Raw genomic sequence first — 20,779 nt, 5'->3', positions numbered from 1 at the left:
TTGAGTGCATTATATCTAGCTAACTCCCATCCCAGAGAATCAGCTAATTCGATTTTTCTTTCTTCCTCAAACCTTCAAACAAGAATAACTTGCAGAAAGGCCAAAAAGAACACCCAGAATCAAACAAACTTAGTATCAGATTCTGCCTGGGCTGATTACATACCATTTCCTCTCCCTCATTTTTCTTGTTGATTAAATGTATTAGCCGAGTTGTCATATAGAACATCTTAAAATAATTTATGTACTAGGACATCATGAATATCAGTTTTTTATCTGCACAAGGACTTATTGCTTATTTGTTCCCATCACCATGTATGAATTAGATAAAGTCAGAAGAGAACTATAATATTCATTAAAGATTATTCATTATTTAAGTTAAATAAGTGTATTTTATACTCCAGCTTAGATAATGACAAAACTAGGGCTTTCTTGCTTCCTTCATGGAGGAGATGCCCTCCCTTTTTATCCTTTGTTCCATTTTTTATTCCTTAAAATGTTGATTAATAACATTCTTCATATATCCAATTTATCATACTTTTCCTTCTCTTTTGTTCTACTTTGTCTCTGTTCTTTAGTAATTTCTTTATACCTTTTTCATTGGTTTGTTGATTTGCATTTTATATTGCTAACGGAAGAGATATTCCCTTTACATAACAGCACACCTACAAATATTTGTTTGGTACTTAAGATGTCTATAGATTGTGGTATGATGCTCAAACAAGTAGAAGGTTTAGAAGATACAGCTCAAGGGGCGCCTGGGTGGCGCAGTCGTTAAGCGTCTGCCTTCGGCTCAGGGAGTGATCCTGGCATTCTGGGATCGAGCCCCACATCAGGCTCCTCCGCTGGGAGCCTGCTTCTTCCTCTCCCACTCCCCCTGCTTGTGTTCCCTCTCTCGCTGGCTGTCTCTCTCTGTCAAATAAATAAAATCTTTAAAAAAAAAAAAAAAAAGAAGATACAGCTCAAGACAGAGAGCTGTTCTTAATGATTTTATGGAGTCCACGTTAGGTATTTGAAATACTAGATACTCAGTTGTTGACAGTAAGTGCAATTGGAATTCAGAAAGATTTTTTCAGTGGGATATTGGGAGTTTATGTGTAAACCAGTGTAGTATCTTTTAATGTTCACTGATACATTAGGAAAGAACCCTAAGCCTCTGCGGTTTTCTGTATACAACATTATAATTCATTGAGCCAAGTAACACTCTTTAAGGCTTTAAAGGTCTTTACCAAAATACCAAATTTAACTTGGGGTCAAAAGGTTATTTCAGGGCTTTACTAAAATTCCCCCATAGGCCTGTTTCTCCCATTCCCTGTGTAGGTGATGTTTTCATTTCGACTAAATGTCTGTAGGATCCTAACAATATAGCACCTGGGAGAGCAGGAACAATCGGGCCTGAGAGACGTAGAGTAAGTTCTTGTGTGGCCTGAACATCAGAGTACATAGCACCAGCTGGCCAATGCCCCAAAGGAGAACAGTCTGGAGGATGACTGCTGCCGCTTTCGAATCTCAGAATTGTGGTAGACCCAGTTGGTCCAAAGGCAATTCCATTTTTCTAAAAAACAGCTGTGTGGTATAGAAATTTGCCTTGATTATTAACAGAACTTTTTCTGTAATAAATATATACCAAGTGGAAAATCTCGCTTTAAAGAATGTGGTGGCATCCATTCATGTAATCCTTCTTTCGTCCACACATTAAGGGTTTATTTCTTCTGTGCATGTTGAATGTAAGGTAGAGGACAGCAGAGAACAGGAATTCATACATAGGAATTCATATGCGTGTGAACACACGATAAACGTGTTCAACTCAATCTTCAGTTAAGAGCTCAAGCTGATACCTGAGAACCTCTCGTTACTTAAGGGGCACCCTGGTTTGAGGTCGGCATTCACTGTAAATGCTAACTCCTTGAAGCCCATTTGTCTATTGTTACTGTTTTTCAGAAATAAAACTAGTTTGATATTATTGTACTACTTACAGATTTTATTTTACACATATCCCGAATATTTTTTGCTTCCTACTTTATTTTTATTCTGGCAAATAGTTTTAATAACCTCCAATAACTGAAAGCTATCTGAAACTATCAATGGAATGAATTGTATGTGTGCATTTTTTATTCTTCAAAGACAAGTAATTAAAATATGTGGGAAGCTTGGTAGACCAATGAATGGAAAATAACCACATATAGCAAGATAATTTGGTATAACTCTTTGAAAGACTAACACTGAAAAAGTTTTTGTTTTTGTTTTTTTTAGAGAAGTTAAAATCTATGGACAATAGAGGTAGATAGTATAGATTTGGTTTATTCCTTTTTCAATATTCATGTATTTAACAAATTTGATGTCTAAGTTTTTGATGCTATAAAAATAATAAAATATTGTTCTGAGATATTGTATACATTTTCTGTTTTTTGAGCTTTTATTTATTTATTTTAGAGAACACACACACACACACACACACACACACACACGAGTGGGGGGAGGGGCAAAGGGAGAGGGAGAGAGAGAGAATCTCAGGCAGATTCTGTGGTGAGTATGGAGCCTGACACAGGGATCAATCTCATGACCTTGAGATCATGACCTGACCTGAAGCCAAGAGTTGGGCGCATAACCAACTGAACCACCCAGGCACCCCTATACATTGTCTATTTTGAAGTATTTAATGAAACATTCCAAAGTTATTTTTTTGATTGATACCTTTCAAATTCCTCTATGCAGTAAAATACAAAACTGCCTTGAAACAGATTTATTCTGATCCATTTTAACTTTTTTTGCATTGTCAAATTGTAAATGTTATAAATATTTCTACCCTCACACTAATATATATAAGTTTTCTGGTTTTTAGTTAGTACTGAAAATATGTAGTCATAATTTCACTAGAACATATGATAATACTGGTCTTTAGATGATATGGTGATAAATGAGACTACAGGAAGAAAGCACTTATTTAACTAAAACGTATTATTTTGTCGTCATTGTTATATATACACATGTATGTACACATGACTGTGTGTGGATGTATACACCACAAACAAAAGTTTTATTGGGTTTTAAGGAAAAATACAGAAGGATAAAACGAACTCAAATCTGGGCCGTAACCTCTTATCTCAAAGGCTTCTTGACATTACTAACGTAAACTAATCATGCATTTTTGTTAAAAGGTGATGTCTCATGAAAACTGAATATTCCTTTATTCTTCTTTTTAATCATTGCCTTACATTTTTATTATAGTTATGTTATAATCCTGAAACACGTGTTTATCTGAGTTTTTGCAAATTTTTATAATATATAAAATTTAAATAAGGTGTTTGAATATATAAATATTTAGAAATACATGTTTGCTCTTGCTTAGAGTTTGCTGTAAATAAAAAGACCATATTGAAAAATGAAACAGTGGTTAGTTGTACCCTTACAATTTTTTAATAATCTTTTTTTAAAGCTAGTTAATAGAATACTATGGCTTAAAATCTGAAAGATAAAAAAAAAAAAGAGCATATAGGAAAAAGCTCCCCTTCCATGTAAGCCTTCTAGCTATACATTTTCCCTTTTGGGAAAAGTGTATCCTTTCATAGGCAAGTATAAATATTCCTTCCCCATCATCTTGTCCCCTTATACTTTACATATACCCTGATCTTTCTTTTTTTGTTGTTTTTGCTTATCAGTATGAATTGGAGATTGTTTCATATAAGGACATAAAGAGCTTTTTCATTCTAATTTATGTATTTGATATAATTTATTTGACCAGTTCTGTAGAGATGAACACATGATGAAAATTCTTCCATTTGTCTTTTAGTACATATATGGTTTGAGTTTAATATTTAAGTCTGTGATCCATTTGGAATGTATCCAGTGTAGATTGTGAGGTATGGATCCGTTCTTTGTGTTCTTTGTCAAATGATTTCTCAACTACCTCGAGCTCATTTATTTTAATAATCTAGCCTTTCCCTCATTCGAGTTCTGCTATAGGGCCATCACTGGACGTGTTCCTAGACTTTCTGTTCCACTCCAGAGATCTGGATATGCTCGCACCAGTCTCAGACTCTTTTAATTACTGCAGTTTAAAAATAATATTTAATCTCTGGTAGGACCTCTTATTCTGCCACAATGGTCTTTTTTAAAATCTTTTTTTTTTCTTTTTATATTTTCCCACTAGAGCTTTACAATTAGCTGTCTAGTAAAAAACCAAACAAACCATTAGTCTTTTTGTTAATGTTATTGAACATGTATAGTTCAACAAAGGAAGAATTGACATCTTTTAGTGTTAAGTCTTTTTACGCAAGGACGTGAGATGCCTTTCCGTTTGTTAAGGTCTGCTTTCGTGCCGTTCTACAGCTCTACCTTCTTTTGAAACAGACATTGTTCATAAGAAATTTGTGTTACTTAAATATCACAAGTTGGTTCTTTTGTATTAAACGCGTGCTAGTATTTTGACTATTTATTAGGGTATGTGATGTGAAAATTGAAATACGTAGGAAGTTGTACGTCCTAGGTTTGACGTTTCATACAGAATTTAAGGTATGGATTTTAAAATCTCTGAACACACCGTGTACTTTTATATGAAGAATGCAAAACTCTTGAGGGCATCACTTGCTTTGTGTGTCCTTCTCCTGTAGTCATTCAGTGCCTTATATGTGATCTTAACCAAATTAACTTGTGAATTCCTCCCAACATATATTTTCTTCTAGGATCTTTGTTGGTTTTGAGTATACAGTGTGGCACCGAGCAGGCAAGGGCTCGGCTGTGGCCACTGTGCACGGCTGTACAGGCTTTGTGTTGCATAATAACACTGTTTATTAATACAATAGTGTGGTCCACTAGGTATTCGTGCCCACGATATGGAGGACACTGTCCACACACACCACTGCGTGGTGTTCTGGAACTTAGATGTGTTTTTCCTGCTTTAGTCGATAACATCAGATATTGTTGATTTCATTTTATTTTATTTTATTTATTTTTTTTTTTAAAGATTTTATTTATTTATTTGACAGAGATAGAGACAGCCAGCGAGAGAGGGAACACAGGCAGGGGGAGTGGGGGAGGAAGAAGCAGGCTCATAGCGGAGGAGCCCGATGTGGGGCTCGATCCCGTAATGCCGGGATCACGCCCTGAGCCAAAGGCAGACGCTCAACCGCTGTGCCACCCAGGCGCCCCTGTTGATTTCATTTTATTAACTTAGTATAAAATAGTTATTTTGCCTTCCATTAAACTATTGTTGGAATGGCTGCACTGTTTGTGAAAATAGAAATTTTGTATCGAAGGGACAAAAGTGAAGTGTTTCCGGCACGATTTGAAGAATTCGGGTTGGTAATTTACAGGAAGTCCAGAATCAGTCTGCTTAACCTCCTGTGCCCGTGACGTCTTCTTAAAGCGCAGTTGCCTGAGCCCCTCCTAAGTGTCTCTGCTGCTGCCGGCTTTCCTTACTGGTTTCCATCAGCTCAGGTGTTCAGACTGTGTCGTGTTCATCCTTGGGGTAGTGTTTTTCTCTGTTCATGTGCGCAGAAGGAAAGTCAGTGTTGCTTTCTTCCGGAGGGCAGAATAGGATGTCGCTAAAGTTACCAACCTTCCCTCTTGATGAAAAAACAATCTTAGGAATTTAAATACAAAGTCTTATTTATTGTGGAATTTCTATCTAGAGCTCTTTAGAATGCTACTGACTTTTTGTAGTGCTGATTCTAGACAGCAGTATGGATTTGCATTGCTTTCAGGATTTTATTATTATGGATGAATATAGGAAAAATAAATAATAGTAACTTCTAATAGAGTTTATTTTAGGAAGTAAATAGTTCATGTATTTACAATAATAGTGTATAATGAATTTATAATACATAGAGTGAACTTATTTATAAGACAAGTAAAATATCTATTTTTTAAAACAGACTGAAATGACTTTTATAGTATAAACAAATATTAACAAAATAAAAATATAACATAAACATGTAGAGAAAGGGGGATACTATTGTACCAGAAATAAAGCTATTTCTGTATTTGAATTTTAAATTTGCCCTGGCCTGAACTCTTTCACGTGGTTTTGGGAGTCATTAGCATAGGTTAAGGGCATGAACCCAGGACCCAGTTGTCATAGATCCAAATTCCTGCTCAAATTACAAGCTCTGTGACCTTGGGTATGGTGCTTAGCTTCTATGTGATGCAGTCTTTACAACTATAAAATGAGGGTAGTAATAAGATCTTCCTCCTAAGATTGCTGAGAGGCTTGGATGTGTCAATATAAGCATTTAGAACAGTGTCTGTTACACATGTGTATGAGCCCTTAGTATTTTGTTTCTCATTGCCTTATCAGAGGATCAAACAAGTTCTTCAGAAGAAGTAATCTTTCCCTGCCATCATTTTTTTTAACAAACAGCTTTACTGAGGTGTAATTATCACACCATAAAATTTACTTGTTTTAAGCCTATAGTTCAGTGCTTTTTAGTAAACTTACAGAGTTGTGTCACTATCATCATAGTTCAGTTTTAGAACATTTCCATTAGCCCAAAAGATCCCTTATGAGGGATTTTAGAAGGAAATTATCATAATTGATTTTTTTTTTTCTGACTGAAAGGAATAGGTAATAAGGGACAAGATCTTTGACAGTTATCCTGTGGTCAATGCTAACCAACCACTTCTTATTTTGACCCTCAGTAAAAGCTGAAGTCCTCATATTGAGATTTACTTCAGTCAGCATTTTGTGGAGATCTAAACTAATGTAGCCCTGATATGTTGCTTCCGGGTTATTGAATTTTCTGGTGTTTTAACTTTGATACAAGGATGAATTTAGAAAGCAGATTCTGTGTGTGGTGTGTGCGCATGTGCGTGCATGTGCGTGTGCACGCAAACACCCTGAAAGGGGCCTGGAAATATATATATGCTAACGTGTTTGGCACTAGAGTAGGAGGGGTATTCGTGTTTTCCTCTCTGTATTTGTATTTGGTTTGAATCTTTTCCAATGGGAATATGTATATTAGCTTTGTAGCTTCATAGTAAAATACAAAAGAAACAGATACAGATTTTGGAAGGAAGAATTGTGCAGTATTAATAATGGTGACCTCTGCTTGGCGAGCATATGGGATTTAAAAAGAATTTCTCTGTATTTTACATGTTCTGAAATACATGTGTCCAGCAGTTCCTCAGAGTCTTGAGACTCTTTCAACTTGTCCTAAATCTCTTAGTCAGCATGGGCTAGAGCAGGCAATAAACCCAGATAATCTCTGGAAATATCTGAAGTCTAATTATTTGGGGTTTGATTGGGAAAGAAACCTTTCATGTATTTCATATAATAAAAGGATAGGTGATAAGGTTGACATTACATTTTTTTTTATAGGTGAGAATTTTTGTCACCTAGAATGAAGGGGTACCCTGCTCCAAGATTTTAAGAAAGGCTATTAGGAAGCCTATGGGATATAGAATAGGAAATACAGCTTTCTAATAAATGTATAATTAGGATATTCTTAATGAAAGTAAAAGGTATTCACCATGGGAGATTATAGTACCTTTTTGACATGCTTTAAGTTTTCCTGTGGGAACTCACATAAAATACATAGATTCATTTTCCACTTTTAATTTATGAATATTATTTTGTAGACTTGAATCTGATTATAGTACACACATTTTGATTTGTAATGTCAGAACAAATTACATGCACTAGTTATTAATCCCAAGAATAAAGCACCATGTACTGGTTACTGATCCCCGGGGAGGACTCCAACTACTTGGAGAATAGCAGAGATCCTCACAATGCCAGCCACCAGAAATAGAAGTCCAAACATTTCTGCCTACTGCATCTTATTACTGGAGTCATCAAAAACACAGCACAATCACAGCACAATCAAGCATTGAATGGAACAACGCTTAACTTACATAGAGAAGAGACAGAACAAGATGGGCTCAGTCCACCATGGGCAATGGCTCTCTCCCGATGGCTGTCACAAGGCAGTTTGCCTACCTGTCCTGTGCTGCAGTAGAAAGACTCCGTCCTCTCCCTGTGGAGGACAGATCTAACAGGTTGGCCAGGTGCCAGATGATGCCCACACTTCAAGCAAAGACAAAAGAGCATTCTTTGACCTGACACGGGTATCACACAAGGTGATAAGCCCAGCACAGGCTTTGTGGGCTCTTTATCTGTTGAGAAGTGTTCCAAGCCCCAGACCCATTCTTAGGTGGCTGAGTGGGGGTCGAAAGACTGCACGTATGAGACTGCCTTTCCTAACACCTCAATATCCTAATATTTCAAGGTAGGTGAATCTCATGACTGACCTGTACTTTAGGGGGATTATCCTGGCAGGAGTGAGAATATCAAATGTATGAGTAATAAGAAATTGGAAGCAGGCGCATAAGGAAGATGAGGACACAGTAACAGTCCATGTGAGAGGCAGCGGACTCTGAAGGTGGTGAGGCTGTGACAGAGTGTAAAGGCAGCCCCCAGGAAAAGCAGCTTCTCTGGAACTCTTCAGTCTCATCCAGGCACCTTCTTTAAAATTCAGAGTCAGAGTGAACTTCCACAGATAAATTCCAAGAGATCTGCTGACGGAAAAGCTCCCCTGCTTTATATTTTTATTCCATGTAGGAGTAACATAGATCGTTGAGTAAATGGAAACATGACGTTAAAGGACTGCATTTGAAAATACTGTCTCATGATCTCAGAAGATACAAATTTAAAGATGTTTACCTTTCATTAAAGATGTTTACCTTTAAAGTTTGTTGTCAGCTTTATTGAGGTATAATTGACGTGGAACGTTGGTTAAGCTTAAGGCTTACAGTGTGTTGATTTGATAGACTTCTATATTGTGAAATGATGGCCACCATACCCTTAGCTAACACCTCCACCAGCTTACAAAATTACCATTTCTTTTTTGTGGTGAGAACAACTGAGATCTGCTCTCTTAGCAAGTTTCAAGGGTGTAATACAGTATTGGTAATTATAATCACCATGCTGTCCATCAGATCTGAAGAACTTAACTAACAACTGGAAGTTTGCACCCTAACAAACATCTGCCTTATCCCTTCCCTCCAAGCCCCTGGTATTCACCATTTTATTCTTTTTCTGTGAATTGGGCTTTTTTAAAGATTCCTTACATAAGGGATATCACACAGTATTTGTCTTTCTCAGTCTGACTTATTTTACTTAGCATAATGCCCTCGAGGTCACTCCATGTTGTTGCAGATGACAGGATTTCCTTCTTTTTATGGCTGAGTAATATTCACTGTGTGTGTATGTGTGTGTGTGTGTGTGTGTGTGTGTGTGTGTGATACATATCGCAATTTCTTTATCCATCTGTCGCACACTTAGGTTGTTTCCATGCCTTGGCTACTGTAAATAATGCTACTCTGCACATGGGGGTACAGATATGTTTTTGAGTTGGTGTTTTCATTTCCTTTGTGTATATTCCCAGATGTAGTATTGCTGGAGCATACATATGGTGGTTCTGTTTTTTATTTTTTTGAGGGTCCTCCATACCGTTTTCCATAATTCAACCATTATTTCTTCAAATAAACTTCCTACTCTCTTCTCCACTCTACTGAAACTCCAGTAATTCATAAATTGGTTCTTTTGATGGTATTCCATAGTTCATGTAGGCTTTGTTCCATCCTTTTTCATTGTTTGTTTGTTTGTTTGTTTTCCTGCTCTGTCTGGGTAATTTCAAAGTTCCTAACTTCTGGTCTTCTGTCTCGTAGATTTTTTTGGCCTGATCCATATTGTTCTGGACGCTGTTGGTTCTTTTCCATGACCACTCTCTATTGCGTTCTTCATTTCACTCATTGTATTCTTCCACTCCAGAATTTCTATTTGGTTCTTTTTAAATTTCTGTCTCTTTGTTAAACTTATTTTGTTCATGTACTATTTTCTTGATTGCATTGAATTGTCTTTCTGTGTTTCTGAGTTCCCTTAAAAAATATATTTTGTACTCTTTATCATGTACCTCACAGATCTCCATGTCTTTGGGGTCAGTTACTATATTATTGGCGATCCTTTGGTGGTGTCACATTTCCTTGATTTTTCACATTCCTTGAACTTCTGCGTTGCCCATCCTCACATTTGACGTAGCGGTCACCTACCAGGGGTCTTTACTAATTGCCTTCAAGAGAGAAATACTTTCCTTCAGCCCTGCTAGGTATTCTGAGGCTTTCTCAGCCTTTCTAGAGTACACCTGCTCCATGCTTCTTCCTCCCTCTTGTGGTGGAATTCTTAAGCTTGTATGCCTTTTCTTGATCCTACAAGATATCTGGCCAAGTGCCCACAGACTCTGCTGTTTTTACAGAAATGGCACTAAAACTCAAGTTTGTGGTCTCTTCCTGGCCCTCAGATTTAGACTGGCTTTTTATGCATTCTCACTAGCCTTTTCCTAAAGTTTGCTCTGGCTGCTGCCACTGGGAGCTCGCACAGGGAGCTGACCGCAGGGTGGGGGTGTGTGTGGGTAAGGTGCATAGAATGCTGTGGGTGAGTGTGGGCCTGTTGAGGGATCTGTGGGTAGGGCCTTCCTGTGGCTCATGGGCAGGCTTCTTGATGGAGTCTATGATGTAGTGAATAGGATCTGAGTCTTGTTAATGCCCCCTGAGAGTCCCTTCTGCCATTCTCTCAGCCTCGTCCCACCCCATAGTCACACAGCTCATCCTCCAGTACCCTGGACGGAGTTAGACAGAAATGAGCTTCTCTTGCTCAGCCTTTAGGTTTGTGAGACCATATTGTTACATAGTCTTGTATTTTATTCTCATTTGTTGAATAATATTTCAAAGTAAACATACCACAATATATTTATCCATTCTATTGTCAGTTTCTAGCTTGGGGATATTATTAATAGTAGTGCAGTGAACATTCCTATTCTGTTTCTCTTGGTAGACACATAGACACATTTATGTTAGGTATATGCCTTCGTCCAAATTCTTACATCGTGCCAAGCTAGACACATATATGGAGGGGATAGGCTTTAGACTATCTAATGGCATTATCAAAGAACCGAGTGAAGTTAGGAGGGATTCAGGTTGGTTGGGAGCCAAAGGGAGAAGTTATTGGAGGCCTTCTCTCACTTTTACTTTCACCCTGGTGCTGTTTTGAACCTCTTACTCTGAGAACACAGTCATACTGTGTTTGTTTTGGAGGATCAAAGACACAAGTGATCTGATTCATGAACCTGCTAGTTGGTCAGTGGGTGATAAGCTAATTGAGCAAGTATTACAAGTAAGGAAAAAATATGACAATTTCTTAAGGACTTATTTTATTGTACTATTGATTTTAAAATATTCCTGCCTCCAATAAAGATTTCTGTTATCAATAGCTGTTTTTTAAAATATATAATCATATTTTCAGTTATCACTGCTTTTTCAAGAACAATTTCATTTGCACATACAATTATTAGAAAAAAATTCTTGATGTTTTCTACAGTAATTCAGAATGTTCTTCAATTACACATATATATTTTTTTGCTTTGAAGCCAACTCTCAATGTTAGTGGTAGTCAGTAAATGTTTACCATTTGGTTTATTGAAAGTCATCCTATAAAGTTATTTATTTATATAAAAATGAGCAGTACCTCTTCTTTTGCCTGACTTTTATAGTTTTGTTTAAAATGAGAAAATGTATGAAATATTTTTGGGGTCTTATTTTTCCAACACATTTTAGAAAACACAGTCTTTTCTTGCTTTAGTATACATAGTATTTATAATCTCCTATTACAGTGGAAAACAGATTATTTACCCCTAAAGTTATATTTTTAAAGAAGTTATATTTTTAAACATGAGTGGAAAAGCTTTCCTGTAAGGTTCTTGTAAATCTCCTTCATTTATCTTTTGGTTGTTTGTTGTCATAAATCAACATTTATAATGTTAGTAGGAATGGGGATTAATCTTCAAATAGGAATGCCTTAGAGTATAGATAATAAAACTGCAATGTTATAATGATGGTGTTTTTGTACTTTTATTTGTAGAAACTAATCTTAAAATAAGACAAATGGAATACTAAATAATCTTGTGATTATTCAAAGAGGGAGTGGACTACATTTTGATTAGGTTTGTTTTTTAATGGAACATTACTTACTATAAAAATTTGGATGAAGTTCCATCAAAAGCAGACAACCTTCCAGTTTACCCAGAAGCTTGAATTTTGAATTTTGGTAGACAGGAAGAGCTAGGTTCAGTCAGTCTTGTGCAGGAATTTTAAAGTATAGCTGAATCGTATAATTCTAAATTCAGTTTTATATATTGCCAAAGTGAGATTTTGCGGCTTGGTCATTTTGTTTGTAAGGTTGGTAAAAAATAACTCAAGGAATTACTAGTGATATATACTTTAAAATGGAAAAAAATGTGAATTAAGGAGCTATATATAAAGAAGCTAAAAATTTCTATGCCTAATAAGTGAATGAAAACATCTTTACCTTGACAAAAAAATTTATTCTGTTTAGAAAACAAATTTGTACCTTTAAAAAGTTTTCTTGGAAGATTAATTATAGAAACTGTTCCACTACAATATAAAGTAACCTATAACTTATGGTACTTGAGAAGGAAGATGTGGTGTTAGCTTTAACCAAGAATATTTAAGTTTAAAGACGAATTCAGTTTGCAAATTGTCAGTATATTTTTTGTTACTATTATTACTGAAATTAAGAGAAGATACAACTCATGATGTATTATTCAATGAAAATATGTCAGATTTTTATATCTGCCTATGTTACCTCCAGTAACCTAGATGTTGTGTAGTGAGGAGCAAGAAGATTGATGCATATGATAGCATTGTTGATTTTATGCAACCGGAATTAGATTAATTATATCAAGCTAGGATTAAATGTAACCAGAAATTAGTAAATTATATTATAGTTGAGTTATTTTAAAAGTTTATTATTTGTCACTGCCACTTTTGTTCTAGGCTAATCCAGGAGAGAAATGCTTTTTTTCTACCATTGTAATAGAGAGCTTATGGTAAAATCAACCTACACTCGGTCCTTGGAGGGTGAACTCAGGATACTGACATTATCCAATGAGAAAACTTCTTTTTTATTTATTTATTTATTTTTTTTTAATGATTTTTTATTATATTATGTTAGTCACCATACAGTACATCCCCGGTTTCCGATGTAAGGCTCGATGATTCATTAGTTGTGTATAACACCCAGTGCACCATGCAATACGTGCCCTCCTTACTACCCATCACCGGTCTATCCCATTCCCCCACCCCCCTCCCCTCTGAAGTCCTCAGTTTGTTTCTCATAGTCCATAGACTCTCATGTTTCATTCCCCCTTCTGATTACCCCCCCCTTTCTTTATCCCTTTCTTCCCCTACTGATCATCCTAGTTCTTATGTTCCATAGATGAGAGAAATCATATGATAGTTGTCTTTCTCTGCTTGACTTATTTCACTTAGCATTACCTCCTCCAGTGCTGTCCATGTTGTAGCAAATGTTGAGAACTCGTTCTTTCTGATAGCTGAGTAATATTCCATTGTATATATGGACCACAACTTCTTAATCCAGTCATCTGTTGAAGGGCATCTCGGCTCCTTCCACGATTTAGCTATTGTGGACATTGCTGCTATGAACATTGGGGTGCATATGGCCCTTCTCTTCACTACGTCTGTATCTTTGGGGTAAATACCCAGTAGTGCAATGGCTGGATCATAGGGTAGCTCAATTTTTAACTTTTTAAGGGACCTCCACACTGTTTTCCAGAGTGGCTGTACCAACTTGCATTCCCACCAACAATGTAGGAGGGATCCCCTTTCTCCACATCCTCTCCAACAATTGTTGTTTCTTGCCTTGTCTATTTTTGCCATTCTGACTGGCGTAAGGTGGTATCTCAGTGTGGTTTTGATTTGAATTTCCTTGATGGCTAATGATTTTGAACATTTTTTCATGTGTCTGTTAGCCATTTGTATGTCTTCATTGGAAAAGTGTCTGTTCATATCTTCTGCCCATTTTTTGATTTGTTTATTTGTTTCTCGTGTATTGAGTTTGAGAAGTTCTTTGTAGATCTTGGATACCAGTCCTTTATCTGTAGTGTCATTTGCAAATATATTCTCCCATTCCGTGGGCTGCCTCTTAGTTTTTCTGACTGTTTCCTTGGCTGTGCAGAAACTTTTAATCTTGATGAAGTCCCATAAATTCATTTTATCTTTTGTTTCTCTTGCCTTTGGGGATGTGTCATGAAAAAGGTTGCTTTGGCCGATGTCGTAGAGGTTGTTGCCTATGTTCTCCTCTAGAATTTTGATAGATTCCTGTCTCACATCGAGGTCTTTCATCCATTTGGAGTTTATTTTTGTGTATGGTGTGAGATAGTGGTCAAGTTTCATTCTTTTGCATGTAGCTGTCCAATTTTCCCAGCACCATTTATTGAAGAGACTGTCTTTTTCCCACCGGATGTTTTTTCCTGCTTTATCAAATACTAGTTGCCCAAAGAGCCGAGGGTCCATTTCTGGGCTCTCTATTCTGTTCCATTGGTCTATGTGTCTGTTTTTGTGCCAGTACCATGCTGTCTTTGTGATCACAGCTTTGTAGTACAGCTCGAAATCCGGCATTGTGATGCCCCCAGCTTTGTTTTTCCTTTTCAACAGTTCCTTGGAGATTCGGGGCCTTTTCTGTTTCCATACAAATTTAAGGACTGTTTGTTCCAGTTCTTTGAAAAATGTCCTTGGTATTTTGATCGGGATAGCATTGAAAGTGTAGATTGCTCTGGGTAGCATGGACATTTTAACTATGTTAATTCTTCCGATCCATGAGCATGGAATATCTTTCCATCTTTTTATGTCTTCCTCAATGTCTTTCAAGAGTGATTTATAGTTTCTAGAATATAGGTCCTTTACGTCTCTGGTTAAGTTAATTCCAAGGTAACGTATGGTTTTTGGTGCTATTGTAAATGGGATGGATTCCCTAATTTCTCTTTCTTCGGTCTCGTTATTCGTGTATAGAAATGCAATTGATTTCTGAGCATTTATTTTGTATCCTGCCACGTTACTGAATTGCTCTATAACTTCTAATAATTTGGGAGTGGCTTCTTTTGGGTTTTCCATATAGAGTATCATGTCATCTGCAAAGAGAGACATTTTGACTTCTTCTTTGCCGATTTGAATACCTTTGATCCCTTTTTGTCGTCTGATTGCTGTTGCAAGGACTTCTAGTACTATGTTGAATAATAGTGGCGAGAGTGGGCATCCTTGTCGAGTTCCTGATCTTAAGGGAAAGGCTTCCAGCTTTTCTCCATTGAGAATAATATTTGCAGTAGGCTTTTCATAGATGGCTTTTATGAGATTGAGAAATGTACCTTCTATTCCTACACTCTGAAGGGTTTTAATCAGGAAAGGATGCTGTATTTTGTCAAATGCTTTTTCGGCATCGATTGAGAGGATCATATGGTTCCTGAGTCTTTTCTTGTTGATATGATGTATCACGCTGATTGATTTGCGAATATTGAACCACGCTTGCATCCCAGGTATGAATCCCACTTGATCGTGATGGATAATCCTTTTAATGTACTGTTGGATTCTATTAGCAAGTATCTTGTTGAGGATTTTGGCGTCCATATTCATTAGGGAAATCGGTCTGTAATTCTCCTTTTTGAGGGGGTCTTTGCCTGGTTTGGGGATCAAGGTAATATTGGCCTCATAGAATGAGTTTGGTAGCTTTCCTTCTGTTTCTATTTTTTGAAATAGCTTTAGGAGAATAGGTATTATTTCTTCTTTGAATGTTTGGTAGAATTCCCCAGGAAAACCGTCCGGGCCTGGAGTTTTGTTATTTGGAAGGTTGTTTATCACTGACTCAATTTCTTCATAATTAATTGGCCTGTTTAAGGAATCAATTTCTTCCGGTTTCAATCTTGGTAGTTTATAGGTTTCCAGGAAGGATTCCATCTCTTCCAGATTGCTTAGTTTATTGGCATATAGCTGTTGATAAAAATTTCTAATAATCCTTCCAATTTCAATGGTGCTCGTCGTGACCTCTCCTTTTTCATTCATAATTTTAATAATCTGGGTCCTTTCTCTTTTCTTTTGGATAAGTCTTGCCAGTGGTCTGTCAATTTTATTGATTCTCTCAAAGAACCAGCTTCTAGTCCTGTTGATCTGCTCTACTGTACTTCTGGTTTCTGCTTGATTGATTTCAGCTCTAATTTTGGTCAACTGCTTCCTCGTACGTGGATTAGGCCTGTCCCTCTGTTGCTGTTCCAGCTTCTTGAGGTGGGAATATAAAAACTGCATTTTAGATTTTTCTATTCTTTTGAGTGAGGCTTGGATGGCTATGTATTTCCCCCTTAGGACTGCCTTTGCAGTATCCCATAGGTTTTGGACTGTTGTATTTTCATTCTCATTGGTCTCCATAAATTGTTTAATTTGATTTTTGATTTCCTGGTTTATCGAGTCATTCCTGAGCAGGATGGTTCTTAGTCTCCAAGTGTTTGAGTTTCTTCCAAATTTTTCCTTGTGGTTGAGTTCCAATTTCAGAGCGTTGTGGTCTGAGAATATGCAGGGGATAATTTCAATCTTTTGGTATCGGTGGAGACCTGTTTTGTGTCCCAGAACATGGTCTATTCTTGAGAATGTTCCATGGGCATTAGAATAGAATGAGTATTCTTTAGTTCTGGGGTGTAGTGTTCTATATATATCTATGAGGTCCAACTCGTCGAGTATGGCATTCAAAGCCTTTGATTCTTTGCTTAGTTTTTGCCAGGGTGTTCTGTCTATTTCTGATAGTGGAGTGTTGAGGTCCCCTACTATTAATGTATTTTCATTTATATGTCTCTTTATTCTGGATAAGAGTTGGCTTGTGTATCTTGCTGCTCCCCTGTTGGGGGCATATATATTTATAATTGTCATATCCACTTGTTGAATACTTCCCTTAAGAATAATATAGTGCCCTTCTGCATCTCTAACTATAGTCTGTAGTTTAAAATCCAATTTATCTGATATGAGAATTGCTACCCCAGCTTTCTTTTGAGGACCATTTGCGTGAAAGATGGTACTCCATCCCCTTACTCTCAGTCTGAATGCATCTTTGGGTTTGAAATGAGTCTCTTGTAGACAGCAAATGGATGGGTCATTTCTTTTTATCCAATCTGCAACCCTGTGGCATTTTATGGGATGGTTCAAACCATTTACATTAAGACTGATTACTGATAGATATGATTTTAATGTTGCCATGTTGCCAGTAAAGTCTTTTTTTTGTATTGGCTGTGACTTTCTGTTCTGTATCACTCTTGGGGCCTTTTTACTTTTATAGAACCCCCCGTTATATCTCCTGTAGGGCTGGTTTCGTAGTTACAAAATTGGTTAGTGACTGGTGATTCTGAAATGTCTTTATTTCTCCATCAATTCTGAATGACAGCCTTGCTGGATAAAGGATCCTTGGCTGCATGTTTTTCTCTGAAAGAGCTTTAAATATGCTCCCCCAACCCTTTCTCTCATTCCAGGTCTGTGTAGACAGGTCTGACGTAATTCAGATGCTTTTGCCTTGGTACGTGAGAAATTTCTTTGCCCTGGCCGCTTTCAATACTGTATCCTTGCATCTAATATTTGCAAAATGCACTATGACGTGACGTGGCGTAGGTTTGTCGTGGTTGAGCTTGGGAGGGGTCCTCTCTGCCTCTTGGACACGAATGTTTGTTTCCCTTGCTAGATTAGGGAAGTTTTCAGCTACAATTTGTTCAAATATCTCTTCTAGACCTCTGTTTTTCTCCACCCCCTCGGGGATGCCGATGATTCTGACATTGGATCGCTTCATTGAGTCAGTAATCTCCCGTAACCTACATTCGTGGGCGTGGATTTTTTTAAGACCATCTTCTATTTTCATTTTTTCCTCTATTAACCCATCCTCCAATTCACTAACCCTTTCTTCTGCTTCTGCGACCCTGGCTGTCAGAGCCTCTAGTTTTGCCTGCATTTGGCTCATAGAATTTTTAATTTCTGTCAGATTCGCTCTCATTTCTGTCCTTAGGGATTCTATATTCTCAGTAACCTTTTCGTTTATACTTTTTTCAATTCTACTCATCATTTTGACCATCGTTACTCTGAATTCCATTTCTGATAATTTGGTTACATCCATATCCATTATTTCTGTGGCAGAGGCCACAGTCTCACTGTCTTTTCTTTGCTGGGGGGGGCTTCTCCTTCTTGTCATTCTGATGAAGAGAGGTTGCGGGGTTTCCAGAGCCCAAATTATTGACTGGGTCCCAAGCCGTGCCCCTTGTTTTATAGGGATCTTAGGGATGTGGGCTTCTTCTTTAAAGATTTTATTTATTTATTTATGTGGCAGCCAACCAGCGAGAGAGGGAACAGAAGCAGGGGAGTGGGAGAGGAAGAAGCAGGCTCCCAGCGGAGGAGCCCGATGAGGGACTCCTTTCCGGAACGCCGGGATCACGCCCTAAGCCGAAGGCAGGCGCTCAATGACTGCGCCACCCAGGCGCCCGGGTTGTGGGCTTCTTGATTTTTCAGCCTGCCTTCTGGGGGAGGGGCCTGCCGCGCCGATACTCAGGCAGCCCTGTTTGGGTAGAGTCTCGGCGTCCCCTGCGAGGGGGGATGGGGATGGGCACTCCCTGAGCCGGTATTTCCAGGCTTTTGTTCTCTGGCTGCTTTCCCTGGCGGTTTGCTGTGCCTCTTCTGAGAGTCAGAGCAGCAGCGGCCGAATCTCAGCCTCTGTCACGGAACAGAAGGATTGCGGCCCGTTCTCTACTAATGTTCTGGCCACTTTAACTCTGTTTCTGTTGGTGCTGCTCAACCCTGCAGCGTCCCGGGATGTGCGCCCCACACCCGGCGTCCCAGCCCTCACTTCCAGGGCCGGCGCGTCTCTGTCCTTTGTGTTTCTAACACCGCCAGCCGCCAGCCGCCCCGCGCGCGCTACCGGATCTCCCGGTCTCAGTCTGGATCCAGTGAGCGCACCGGGATTCCGGGGTTCCGCGAGATGCCTGGTGGCGCGCGCACCCGGCTCACGGTCTCAGTCTGCTGTTTTGCGGGTGCCGACCAGGTCTCAGTCTGCTGATTTGCGGGTGCCGTCCGCGAGCCCCGCCCGCTCTCCCGTGCAAGTGGCTACCGCTTCCCGGCACCCGAACGCGGCGGCTCCCTCCCCCTTCCGTTTATCTTCCGATATCTGTGCACAGTTTCATGGCTCCCCGCTTCGTACCTCAATACTCAGCGCTGGAGATGTTCATTTGTAGAGATCCAGATGCGTCTTCCTGCGTCTCAGGCTGGTTCCGTGGTTGTTTAGGCTGGTCTGGTACCTATCCAGCTCGACTCGGAGGACCGGCTGAAAACGGTGTCTCCTACTCCTCCGCCATCTTAACTCCTCCTCCCCAATGAGAAAACTTCTAAAAGTATCTATTCTTTAGCTTTGTTTTTATTATAAAACTAATATATATTTACTGTAGAAAATTGGAAAATGACAGAAGAGCACAAATAAAATCAAAAGCGCTTATGATCACATTAAATCGAGCTGTTTACTGTTACGCCATTTTAATTACTCTGAAAGCATTAAGTCTTGAGCCCTCATGCAGTGAGAACATTCCCTCCCATATTCTATTCTTTTTTTCTTTTTCCACACTCTTTATCTCTAAAATGGTCTTAGCCATTCTTATTTGCTCTTCTATTTCAGTTTCAGAATCAGGTTTTACTAAAATTCTGTTGGTATTTTATTATATTTGCATTGTTTTTATAGGTTAAGTAGAATTAAAACTTTTACTAGATTGGTTTGTTTCTTCCATAAGTATTATATTTCTCTAGTCTATTTTAAAAGCTTTTAAGATTTATTTATTTTTGAGAGAGAGAGAGGGAGCACATGGGTGGGGGGGAGGAAGGAGAAGTAGAGGGAGAGAGAGAGAGAGAGAATCCTCAAGGAGATTCCCCACTGAGCATGGAGTCCAACACAGGGCTTGAACTTAGGACCCTGAGATCATGACCTGAGCCAAAACCAAGAGTCGGAGACCGAACTGACTGAGCCACCCAGATGCCCCTATTTCAATGGCTTTAAATGTTTATAATTTTCTCCACATATATTTTAAATATTTTTGTTAATTTTATTCTTACAAATAGTTTATGCTACTGTTTTATATTTTATCTTTTTTTAAAATTATATTTCCTAACTGAAGGATCCAGCTGATGGAAATACGTTTTTTTTTCCCCCTTTTAGAGAGAGAGAGAGAGAGAGCATGTGTGTGTGTGTGTGTGGTGGCAGGTGAGGAAGAGAGAGAGGGAGAGAGAGAATTTCAAGCAGGCTCCATGCTTAGTGTGCAGCCTGCCGCAGGGCTCGATCCCATGACACTGAGTTCATAACCTGAGCTGAAATCAAGAGTCAGAGGTTTAAATGACTGAGCCACCCAGGTGCTCCTGGAAATACATTATTTAAAATTACTGAACTCCTGCATCTAGCAACTTTACTGAATGTATTTTCAAAGTTGGCTGTAAATTGTTTTGAAATTGCTGTGTGGATAATGGCAAATAATCAGTAAATATTTTTTCTTTCTTTTTCAATTTTTATGCTTTTTCTATCACCACTCTCACCTTCCTGCACTGGTTAGAATTTCTAGTAGAATGTTGAGTATCATGGTGAGTGCGGGCATCCTTATATATAGGGAGTGCTTTTATCATGTGTGATGTATAATTTTGGTTGAAGGGTTTTTTTGTTTTGTCAGAGATTTTATTTATTTGAGAGAATGAGTGAGAGAAAGAGAGAAGGAACAGGGGGAGGGGCAGAGGAAGAGGGAGAAGCAGACTCCCCGCTGAGCAGGAAGCCTGACGGGAGGCTTGATCCCAGGACTCTGAGATCATGACCTAAGCCAAAGGCAGATGCCCAACCGCCTGAGCCACCCAGGTGCCCCTGGTTGAAGGTTTT

At 38.4% G+C, this 20,779-nt stretch overlaps 1 protein-coding gene across 7 annotated transcripts in view; it reads left to right on the top strand.

Moving 5' to 3' along the window:
* Window positions 1-20,779, top strand: part of CEP112 (centrosomal protein 112) — a 418,880-nt gene that overhangs the window by 108,816 nt on the left and 289,285 nt on the right. The window lies entirely within an intron of this gene.

Source organism: Ursus arctos, unplaced genomic scaffold (genome assembly GCF_023065955.2).
Source record: "Ursus arctos isolate Adak ecotype North America unplaced genomic scaffold, UrsArc2.0 scaffold_24, whole genome shotgun sequence".
NCBI classification, from domain to species: domain Eukaryota; kingdom Metazoa; phylum Chordata; class Mammalia; order Carnivora; family Ursidae; genus Ursus; species Ursus arctos.
Note: the sequence above shows the minus strand (reverse complement) of the source record. Positions and strands in the feature narration are given on the sequence as shown.